Source organism: Podarcis tiliguerta, assembly GCF_965153285.1.
Source record: "Podarcis tiliguerta genome assembly, chromosome: 4".
Taxonomy (NCBI): Eukaryota; Metazoa; Chordata; class Lepidosauria; order Squamata; family Lacertidae; genus Podarcis; species Podarcis tiliguerta.
In genome coordinates this window covers 102,290,618-102,301,036 of record NC_139537.1, presented here as the reverse complement: position 1 = coordinate 102,301,036, position 10,419 = coordinate 102,290,618, and the positions used below count along the sequence as shown (strand labels likewise).

The 10,419-nt window shown below is 41.8% G+C and overlaps 1 long non-coding RNA gene across 1 annotated transcript; it reads right to left on the bottom strand.

The window, feature by feature from the left end:
• Window positions 1-6,140: 6,140 nt before the first annotated feature.
• Window positions 6,141-6,723, bottom strand: LOC310675438. The gene is made up of 2 exons (XR_014510154.1): window positions 6,561-6,723; window positions 6,141-6,224 (listed from the first exon to the last, which is right to left on the bottom strand). It is a non-coding gene; the product is annotated as an uncharacterized lncRNA (long non-coding RNA).
• Between the last annotated feature and the right edge of the window lie 3,696 nt (window positions 6,724-10,419).

Genomic DNA, 10,419 nt, shown 5'->3' with positions numbered 1-10,419 from the left:
GCTTACTAGCGGGAAGGTAAACGGTGTTTCCGTGTGTGGCTCTGGCTCGCCAGAGCAGCGATGTCACGCTGGCCACGTGACCCGGAAGTGTCTTCGGACAGCGCTGGCCCCCGGCCTCTTGAGTGAGATGGGCGCACAACCCTAGAGTCTGGCAAGACTGGCCCGTACGGGCAGGGGTACCTTTACCTTTATAGGATGTGTATTTTTCCCCCCAGTGGTTGATATGGCCATGATGGTTGAAATAACAACAAATAATAAACAGAAACAGAAAAAGTAGTCATAAATAAAACATCAAAAAGTGCACAACCATATTGAACAATTTCCACACAAATCATAATAAAGATACCAAAAAAAGATACGAAAAATGATACAAAAAATAACATCAATACCAGCAACAACCCCCTCCCAATGAAACCCCTAAGCAATCCCCCAGCCCAAGAGTCTGCTCAGCAGTCTCAGCTTTTGTAGCTGGAGTCAGTCCGGGCACCATCCGCCCAGGCCTGGTGGGAAAAGGCCTGCAAGGCAGGGAACAGGTCTTCCAGGACTCACAGCCAAATGGTCATCCATCTAAACTCATCCTGGCACAGAGCCTGGCCACCCAGAACTCCACTGACGACAAGTCTGACCAAGGGCAGGGGCTTGAGCAGCAAAAATATGCTATCAAAGGTATTCTGGAATTATATGAAGCAAACAGAGTCAATAGTTCTCTTCTATTATTCTAATTTCTGAAGAGTGGGCTTGAATGACTGATTATAGAATCAAGAACCAGGTTAAAAATTGTGTTACATTACAGCATATGCCCAAAATTTGATGAAGACTGATGATCCTGGATAAACTGACTGAATTTCTGAAACATTTTCAAATATACACTAGTGAATGCAGGTTAGGTGACTGTCAGCACCTACCAGATTATGACATTCTCAAACTTGTCTGTGATTATCAACATTTACAATGCATGTAGACCATGACCAACCTCCAGGCTCTCACTGCACCAGATACATAACAATTGTGCATATAGATGTTCTTCTGCACTGTGTGCTTAGCTACTGAAGTCTGTAATAACATATTTTACCTTTTTTTGAGCCAAGCATCTTTTGCCACTCTGCGTTTCACACACACACACACACACACACACACACACACACACACCGTTCCCCTTTAAATGGCAAATCAAAGGCAGTGAAGAGGACTAGAGCTTTTCTTGGGGAAAGGAGCTGTTTTTTGTAGACTCAACAAGCCTCAGAGCTGTTGGTGGGTCAACCTGTTAACTGGGTTGTAGAAGAGATACCACCATTATTTGCTTTCTCCTCTAATCATTTCATAGAATCATTTTAATTCACTTGTTGAAACACATGAATATATTACATCTGTTTGCAACTTTACATTAAATGTTTTAAGATTCTGTGTACTGAAATAATGTACTTTCTGGGGTGCTTTGCTTACACACACATGTGCAAACTCTCTTTCTCTCACACTTCTGTGTTTTACAAAAATGGAAGGTTAGAGACACTTTTGTCAGGCCATTACTAACTGTACCCCAAGGTCCAAGAGTCCCTCATGCAAAAAAAGCTGAAAGGAATTGCTGGCAGAACATCAGGATAATGCCTTGATCTGAGATTGGCCCAATCTTAAAACCTTACAGGATTGCGGGAAAGGGACCCTTTTGTTTTTAGCTAATTATGACTTACCAATTATTCTAGTTCTGGCTTCTGCTGTAGATCACAGTTAATCCTCTGTTTCATCATTTTTACAGAGATGTCCCTTAATTTCCCTAATGGAAAATAAAACCTGGTCATCTTCGAATAAACCAGAACCTTTTAACATCCATGTCGACATGACCTTACAAGGGGCCGCTTGGGACTTTGTGGAAAGCATGGCCTCCATGGGGCTGTCCCTGAATAAGTTTGGCCCAACTCATAGTCATGGACATGCCTTAGACCTGGTGTTCACCTCTAGTGACGGGGGTGAAAGTAAAAGCGAAACAAAAGAAGTGCCATGGTCAGATCACTTCCTGGTGCAACTGGACTTCTCTGTGACCCTTCCCCTCTGCAGGGAGATGGGACCAATTTGGATGGTCCACGCCTGCCACATAACGGATCCAAATGGTTTCCAGAGAGTGATAGGGGATGCTTTATCCCATGTTAATGGCCTTTCAGCTGATTCCCTCATGGCCCGCTGGAATGCGGAGTTAACCAGGGCTATTGACTGTCTGGCTCCGAAGCGCCCTCACCGATTGCATGGAGCCCGGACAGCCCCGTGGTTTTCTTTGGAGCTGAGGGCAATGAAACAATTGCTGAGATGGCTAGAGTGTTGGTGGCAGAAAACTCATTCCGAATCTGACCAGACATAGGTAAGAGCTCAACGTCAAGCCTACCAAGTGGCGTTAGCGATGGCGAAGGACACTTTCTTCACCGCATCTATTGCATCTGCAGATAATAGTAGCAGGAAACTCTTTCAGGTGGTCCACAATTTAACGGAACCACCTTTACCACCGGGACCTTGTAAAGACCCCAGGATCTCCTGCAACGATTTTGCAAAGTTTTTTGCAGATAAAGTTGCTCATATTTGGAAGGAGGTAGAGACCACCATGGGAGCAGGCCTGGGGTGGGAGAGTGCTAGAGCTCTGTCTGGTCACGTTGCATGGAATCAATTTCAATTCGTTACCCCCGAGGATGTGGACAGGCTGCTTGGATGTGTCAAACCAACCACCTGTCTCCATGATCCTTGCCCATCCTGGGCTTTGTGGGGTGGTGAATGCTTTCCTTTGTGAGGGAACATTCCCAGATCCGCTGAAAGAGGCGGTCATTAAACCGCTTCTTAAAAAAACTTATTTAGACCCGGCCAGTATGGCCAACTATCGCCCAGTCTCGAATCTTCCATTCTTGGGCAAGGTGATTGAGCGAGTGGTTGCTGAACAACTCCACGCACGCCTGGAGGATGCGGACCATTTGGATCCCTTCCAATCGGGATTCAGGCCTCATCATGGGACTGAAACTGCCTTGGTTGCGCTGCTTGATGATCTCCAACGAGCTAGGGACAAAGGTGAGAGCTGTTTCCTAGTTCTGCTGGATCTCTCAGCGGCCTTTGATACAATCGACCATAACATCCTTCTGGACCGTCTAGAGGGGCTGGGAGCTGGGGGCACTGTTATACAGTGGTTTTGCTCCTTCCTCCTGGGCTGTGTTCAGAAAGTGGTGGTGGGGGGATGAGTGTTCAGACCCCTGGGCCCTCACTTGTGGTGTGCCTCAGGGTTCCATCCTCTCCCCCATGCTTTTTAACATCTATATGAAGCCGCTGGGAGAGATCATCAGGGGGTTTGGACTGGGTGTCCATCAATATGCAGATGATACCCAGCTCTACCTCTCTTTCAAATCAGAACCAGTGAAGGCGGTGAAGGTCCTGTGTGAGTGCCTGCAGGCGGTTGGAGGATGGATGGCAGCTAATGGATTGAGGTTGAATCCTGACAAGACAGAAGTGCTGTTTTTGGGGTACAGGGGGTGGGCTAGTTTGGAGGACTCCCTTGTCCTGAATGGGGTAACTGTGCCCCTGAAGGACCAGATGCACAGCCTGGGAGTCAATTTGGAAGCGCAGGTCAACTCTGTATCCAGGGCAGCTGTCTACCAACTCCACCTGGTACGCAGGCTGAGGCCCTACCTACCTGCGGACTGTCTCGCCAGAGTGGTGCATGCTCTGGTAATCTCCCGCTTGGACTACTGCAATGCGCTCTATGTGGGGCTACCTTTGAAGGTGACCCGGAAACTACAACTAATCCAGAATGCGGCAGCTATGGTGACTGGGGGCGGTCGCCAAGACCACATAACACCGGTCTTGAAAGACCTACATTGGCTCCCAGTACGTTTCCGAGCACAATTCAAAGTGTTGGTGTTGACCTTTAAAGCCCTAAATGGCCTCGGCCCAGTATACCTGAAGGAGCGTCTCCACCCCCATCGTTCTGCCCGGATGCTGAGGTCCAGCGCCGAGGGCCTTCTGGTGGTTCCCTCATTGTGAGAAGCAAAGCTACAGGGAACCAGGCAGAGGGCCTTCTCGGTAGTAGCGCCCGCCCTGTGGAACGCCCTCCCATCAGATGTCACAGCGATAAACAACTACCTGACATTCAGAAGACACCTTAAGGCAGCCCTGTTCAGGGAATTTTTTAATGTGTGACATTTTAGTATATTTTTGGTCTCTGTGGAAGCCACCCAGAGTGGCTGGGGAAACCCAGCCAGATGGGCGGGGTACAAATAGTAAATTGTTGTTGTTGTTGTTGTTGTTGTTGTTGTTGTTGTTGTTAACCTGTTGTTTTAATCTGAAGTTGTCCACTCTAGTATTAAGCCTGTCTACTTTACAGGGTTGCTGTTGTGAAGGGATTTAACAATCTTTTTTTATAAAAAAATGTGCCTGGTTGTAAGCCAGTCTAATGGTTTCATCTGAGACTGGCCCAAATCTTAAATTTAACAGAATAGATGTAAGAGACTTCTTATCCTATTAAGCCCAATGATTTCTACACATCAAAACACTTCTGGCCAATAGCCTATCTACATTCCAATAACTTCCTAAATATATGTCCAATAGTGAGTGCCAGGAACATGTATATTGTCTTGTCTTGTCTTGATGTTTCCTATGTTTAACTTAAAACACACAGCTGTCTTACTCAAAGTTAAGGACAAGACTAACTCCTCAGTTCTTTTAGTGATTGTTATTTTCATAACTCAAGCTCAGATTGTAGTGGCTTGAAATTGATTGATTGATTGATTGATTGAATTTATATTCCACCCTATACTCTCAGGTCTTAGGACAGTTCACAGAATAAAATCAGAATATAATACCACAAAATACACAATCAAAACGAAAACAACAGCAACCCAATAACCATCCCCCTACACCTTTTAAAAGGGCATAGGATGTCAATCAAATCATCTAAAGGCCTGGTTACAAAGGAACGCTTTTTCCTAGCACCTAAAGGTATATAATGAAGGCGCCAGGCGAACTTCCTTGGGGAGAGCATTCCACAGACAGGGAGCCACTGCAGAGAAGGCCCGTTCTCGTGTTGCCACCCTCCGGACCTCTTGAAGAGGAGACACACAAAGAAGGACCTCAGAAGATGATCTCAGGATCTGGGTATGTTCATATGGAAAGAGGTGGTCCTGAGCCGTTAAGGCTTTATAGATCAAAACCAGCACTTTGAATTGGGCCCAGAAACTAATTGGTAGCCAGTGCAGTTGGATCAGGATTGGTGTAATATGTTCAAACTGTCTTGCTCTGGTGCGCAACCTGGCCGCTGAATTCTGTACTAGCTGACATTTTTGAACCATCTTCAGAGGTAGCCCTACGTATAAAGCATTGCAGTAATCTAGCCAAAAAGCTAGAGCTGCCATATGTCTGGAATGGAGAGCTGCCATATGTCTGGAACTGTAAGCAGTGTCTGGGCAGAAATCACTTAAATGTCTGGGAAAATCTGTACATATGGCAACCCATGTCAGAAGTTTAGATGTTGTCAGATTTCCTTAAGAATAGCTCAAAAACTTCATTTTTTGTGATTTTGCAGTACGTTTCCCCTACTGACACCTCTTCTATTGGTCTGCTGTGGTATGACCTAACCACAGAGGGGTCACATGTCATTGTAGGGCACACCCCAATTTGTCTTGGGGTCTAAATCCCCTCCCTGTTGGTCAGATGTGGGATCACATGGTTGAAGAGAGGTCACATGGCTTCTGTGACATCAGGGCCATAATCATTCTGATATGGGCAGGAGGGAAAGCACCTTTACTACTCTTGGAGATCTACACTGGCTACCAGTTTGTTCCCAGGGGTTTTCTTTTTTCTTTTTAATAATATTTTATTAAATTTTTCCAAAGCATTACAAAAAGAAAAAGATAAAAAACAAAAACAAAAAACAAAAAAAAAACAATTAAAAACAGTTCAATCTTTCATAACATATCTTACATTCGCTTGTTTCCCAGACCTCCCCACACCTCCCCTCTTTGTATACCAGTTCAATTTGTTAATTCAGCAAATCCTTTCCCTCTTTACCTTTATCCTTATCTTGGTCTTAATATATTATAACTTTAAATTTTCACCTGTTAACAATCCATTTTTTCATATTCCTTCATAATATTATTACTAAAAACCCCTTAACCTCAATCCAACATCATTCTAACATTCATTAATTTTACAATATTTCTGTAGATAGTCTTTAAATTTCTTCCAATCTTCTTCCACCAACTCTTCTCCCTGGTCTCGGATTCTGCCGGTCATTTCCGCCAATTCCATATAATCCACTACCTTCATCTGCCATTCTTCCAGAGTGGGTAGTTCTTGTGTCTTCCAATACTTCACGATGAGTATTCTTGCTGCTGTTGTAGCGTACATAAAGAAAGTTCTATACTTCTTTAGCACCAATTGGCCAACCATGCCCAGGAGAAAGGCCTCTGGTTTCTTCAGGAAGCTATATTTAAATACCTTTTTCATTTCATTATATATCATCTCCCAGAAAGCCTTAATCCTTGGACACGTCCACCAAAGGTGAAAGAATGTACCTTCAATTTCTTTACATTTCCAACATTTGTTATCGGGCAAATGATAGATTTCTGCAAGCTTGACTGGTGTCATGTACCACCTGTATATCATTTTCATAATATTCTCTCTTAAGGCATTACATGCCGTAAACTTCATACCTGTGGTCCATAACCGTTCCCAGTCAGCTATCATAATGTTATGTTCAACATCTTGTGCCCATTTAATCATAACAGATTTTACCGTTTCATCCTGAGATTTCATTTCAACAGCAGATTATACATTCTTGACAAATTTTTAGTTTTGGAATCTAACAGTTCTGTTTCCAATTTTGATTTTTCCACCTGGAAGCCAATTTTCTTATCCAATTTATATGCCTCCATTATCTGATAATAATGAAGCCAGTCTCACACTTTGTTTTTTAGCTTTTCAAAACTCTGCAATTTAAATTTATCTCCCTCTTGTTCCAAAATTTCCCAATATTTTGGCCATTTGGCCTCCATATTGAGCTTTTTCACAGCCTTTGCTTCCATCGGTGACAACCACCTTGGGGCTTTATTTTCAAGTATGTCTTTATATCTTATCCAGACATTAAACAGTGCTTTCCTGACAATATGATTTTTAAATGCTTTATGCACTTTGACCTTTTCATACCACAAATATGCATGCCATCCAAATGCGTTATTGAATCCTTCTAAATCCAAAATGTCTGTGTTTTCAAGAAGCAGCCATTCTTTCAACCAGCAGAAAGTTGCTGATTCATAATAAAGTTTAAGGTCTGGCAGGGCAAATCCACCTCTTTCCTTTGCATCAGTTAGTATTTTAAATTTTATTCTTGGCTTCTTGCCATGCCAGACAAATTTAGAAATGTCTCTCTGCCACTTCTTGAAACAATCCATTTTGTCAATAACTTGCAATGTTTGAAATAAAAACAACATTCTAGGCAAAACATTCATTTTTATCGCAGCAATACGGCCTAGCAGTGAAAGCTTCAAATTTGACCAGATTTCTAAATCTTTTTTCACTTCCATCCAACATTTTTCATAGTTGTCTTTAAATAAGTTCCCGTTCTCAGCTGTAATATTGATCCCCAAATATTTCACTTTCTTAACCACTGTTAAACCTGTCTCATTCTGAAACCTCTCTCTCTCGGTCCTTGTTAATTTTTTTTCTAAAACCTTTGTTTTTAACTTCTTCAATTTAAATCCTGCAACTTGACCAAATTCTTGAATTAGTTCCAAAACTCTTTTAGTACTAGATTCTGGCTCCTGTAATGTCAAAACTAAGTCATCCGCAAATGCTCTTAATTTATATTGTTTGGCTCCGACCTGTATACCTTTAACCAGTTGGTCCCTTCTGATCATGTTCAAAAGGACCTCCAGGGCCGATATAAAAAGCAATGGGGAGATTGGGCAACCTTGTCGTGTTCCTTTTTCTATCCTAAATTCCTCCGTCACAACATTATTAACAATTAATTTGGCCTTTTGTTCAGAGTAAATTGCACCTATACCATTTTCAAACTCTTGTCCTACCCCCATCCCCTGGAGTTTCTTCTTCATAAAACTCCAAGAAATATTGTCAAAGGCTTTCTCCGCGTCCACAAAAATCAAAACTGCCTTGGTATTAATATTCTCTTGTAGCAATTCCAAAACTTTAATTATGTTTCTCATATTGTCAGATAAATGTCTGCCCGGGAGAAAGCCTGCTTGGTCTTTATGAATCTCTTCTACTAAAACTTTTTTTAATCTTTTGGCCAAAATATCTGCAAAAAAATTGTAATCCACATTTAGCAATGATATGGGGCGGTAGTTCTTGAGCTGCATCTTTTCAGTCTCTGTTTTCGGTATAAGTGTGATGTACGCTTCCTTCCACGACTCTGGTGCCCTTCTCCCTTCCAGTATTCCATTACAGACTTCCTTCAAAGGTTGTACCAGCCATTCTTTCAATGATTTGTAGTATCTAGAAGTCAGTCCATCCGGCCCTGGAGATTTGCCTAATTGCATGTTCTGAATGGCACTTTCTACCTCTTGTTCAGTTATTTTGTAGTTCAACCTTAATTTGTTTTCTTGAGAGATTTTTTTGTAATCCATTTATTTTCAAAAATCAATCTATATCAGTCTCTTTCTGTGGCCCTTGTGTATATAATTGTTTAAAATACCTCTGAAAACAATTTCTAATCTCAGCTGGGTTCTGTATGGCCTTTCCTTCCACTTCTAAATTAGTGATGGTGTTTAGTTTCTGTCTTTTTCTCATTTGCCAAGCTAGCAGTTTCCCACACTTATTTGCCGACTCAAATGTCTTTTGTCTCATTTGTCTAATTTTCCATTCTATCTCTTGATTTATCATTTGCATATATTGTACTTGATATAACTTTATTTCTCTCAAAATTTCTTGTGACTTTGGTTTTGCTCTCAATCTCTTCTCATTTTCCTTTATTTTCTCCAAAATTTTGTCTTTCTTTTCATTTTGAGCTCTCTTCTTTAATGTGTTCTGTTGTATCAAGAACCCTCTCATAACTGCTTTACTTGCGTCCCAGATTACTCTTTTTTCAACTGTGGTATTCATATTTATCTCAAAGTAATCTCTCAAGGTTTTTTTGGGCCTTCTTAATCACTTCTTCATCTCTAAATAGGGTGTCATTCATCCTCCATCTGAAGGAGCCAATTGGTGTTAAATTCATCTCCATCTTCACGGCGTTATGGTCGGAGCAAGTTTTGGGGCAGATTTCCACTTTTCTTGTCTTTGGTGCCATACCTCTAGTTATCCATATTTGGTCAATTCTTGTCCATGTCATTTTGGCTTCAGAGAAGAAGGTTCCCTCTCTCCCCAAGGGTTTCTTCGTTCTCCAAATATCAACTAAATCCAAATTGTCTGTCATCTCGAAGAAGGTTTTCGGTAGTCTACCATCTTTAGTAACTACCTGTCTTTGTGCCTTGTCCATATTTGTAGAAACCACTCCGTTCATGTCCCCCATCAAAATCACATTATAGTCCAAATAGTCTGTCAATGCCTCGTGCAACTTCTTAAAAAATTCAGATTTCCCCTCATTTGGTGCATATACTCCTTCTATCAAAAACTTCTCTCCATGCATTTGAATTTCAATTGCCACAAATCTTCCTTGGTCATCTTTAAAAATAAATTTCGGTGATAGGCTCTCCTTTGCATAGATCACTACTCCTCTTTTTTTGACTTTATCCGATGAAATAAACTCCTGACCCAGTCTTTTATTAATCAATACTTTCCTATGTAGCCTTATCACATGAGTTTCTTGTAGACAAATCAAGTCCAATTATTCCTTTTTTAATAAATGAAAGATCTTTCTCCTTTTCTGAGGGGAGTTCAGACCATTACAATTCCAGCTTAATAGTTGCAGAGACATGATGTAATTACCTTGCTTTTCCTCCAACTGCACCCAGTGTTTCTTCTTGCTCTGTCAGTGGTGTCACCTTCTCCAAGCTGTCCAAATCAAAAGGTAATTTTGCTTTGTCTATTATTCCTCTTTCCGGTGCTCTTCGCTCCTCTCCAAATTCTTTCTGTAGATCTTCGCCGTAGTCTTTCAGAAATCTGTCTTTGTCATCCACTGATCTTATTTTAATCTTCCTTCCTTTGATACTAAAAGATAGGCCCTGGGGGAATTCCCACCTAAAGATAATCCTCTTGCTTCTCAGCAGGGCAACCAAATCTCCGTAATTAGACCTGAGTTCCAAAAGATATTTCGGAATGTCCTTAAATATCTCTACTCTTGACTGATGTATTTTCAGGGCCTTCTGGAAATGCAGACCCAAGATTTTGTCTCTCTTCTCTTTTGATCTGAGGGTAATCAAACAATCTCTCACCTTGTTCTTCTTTCCCCCTCTTCCGAGCCTAAATGCACTCACTATTTTGAACTCTTCCTTCTCCAAATCT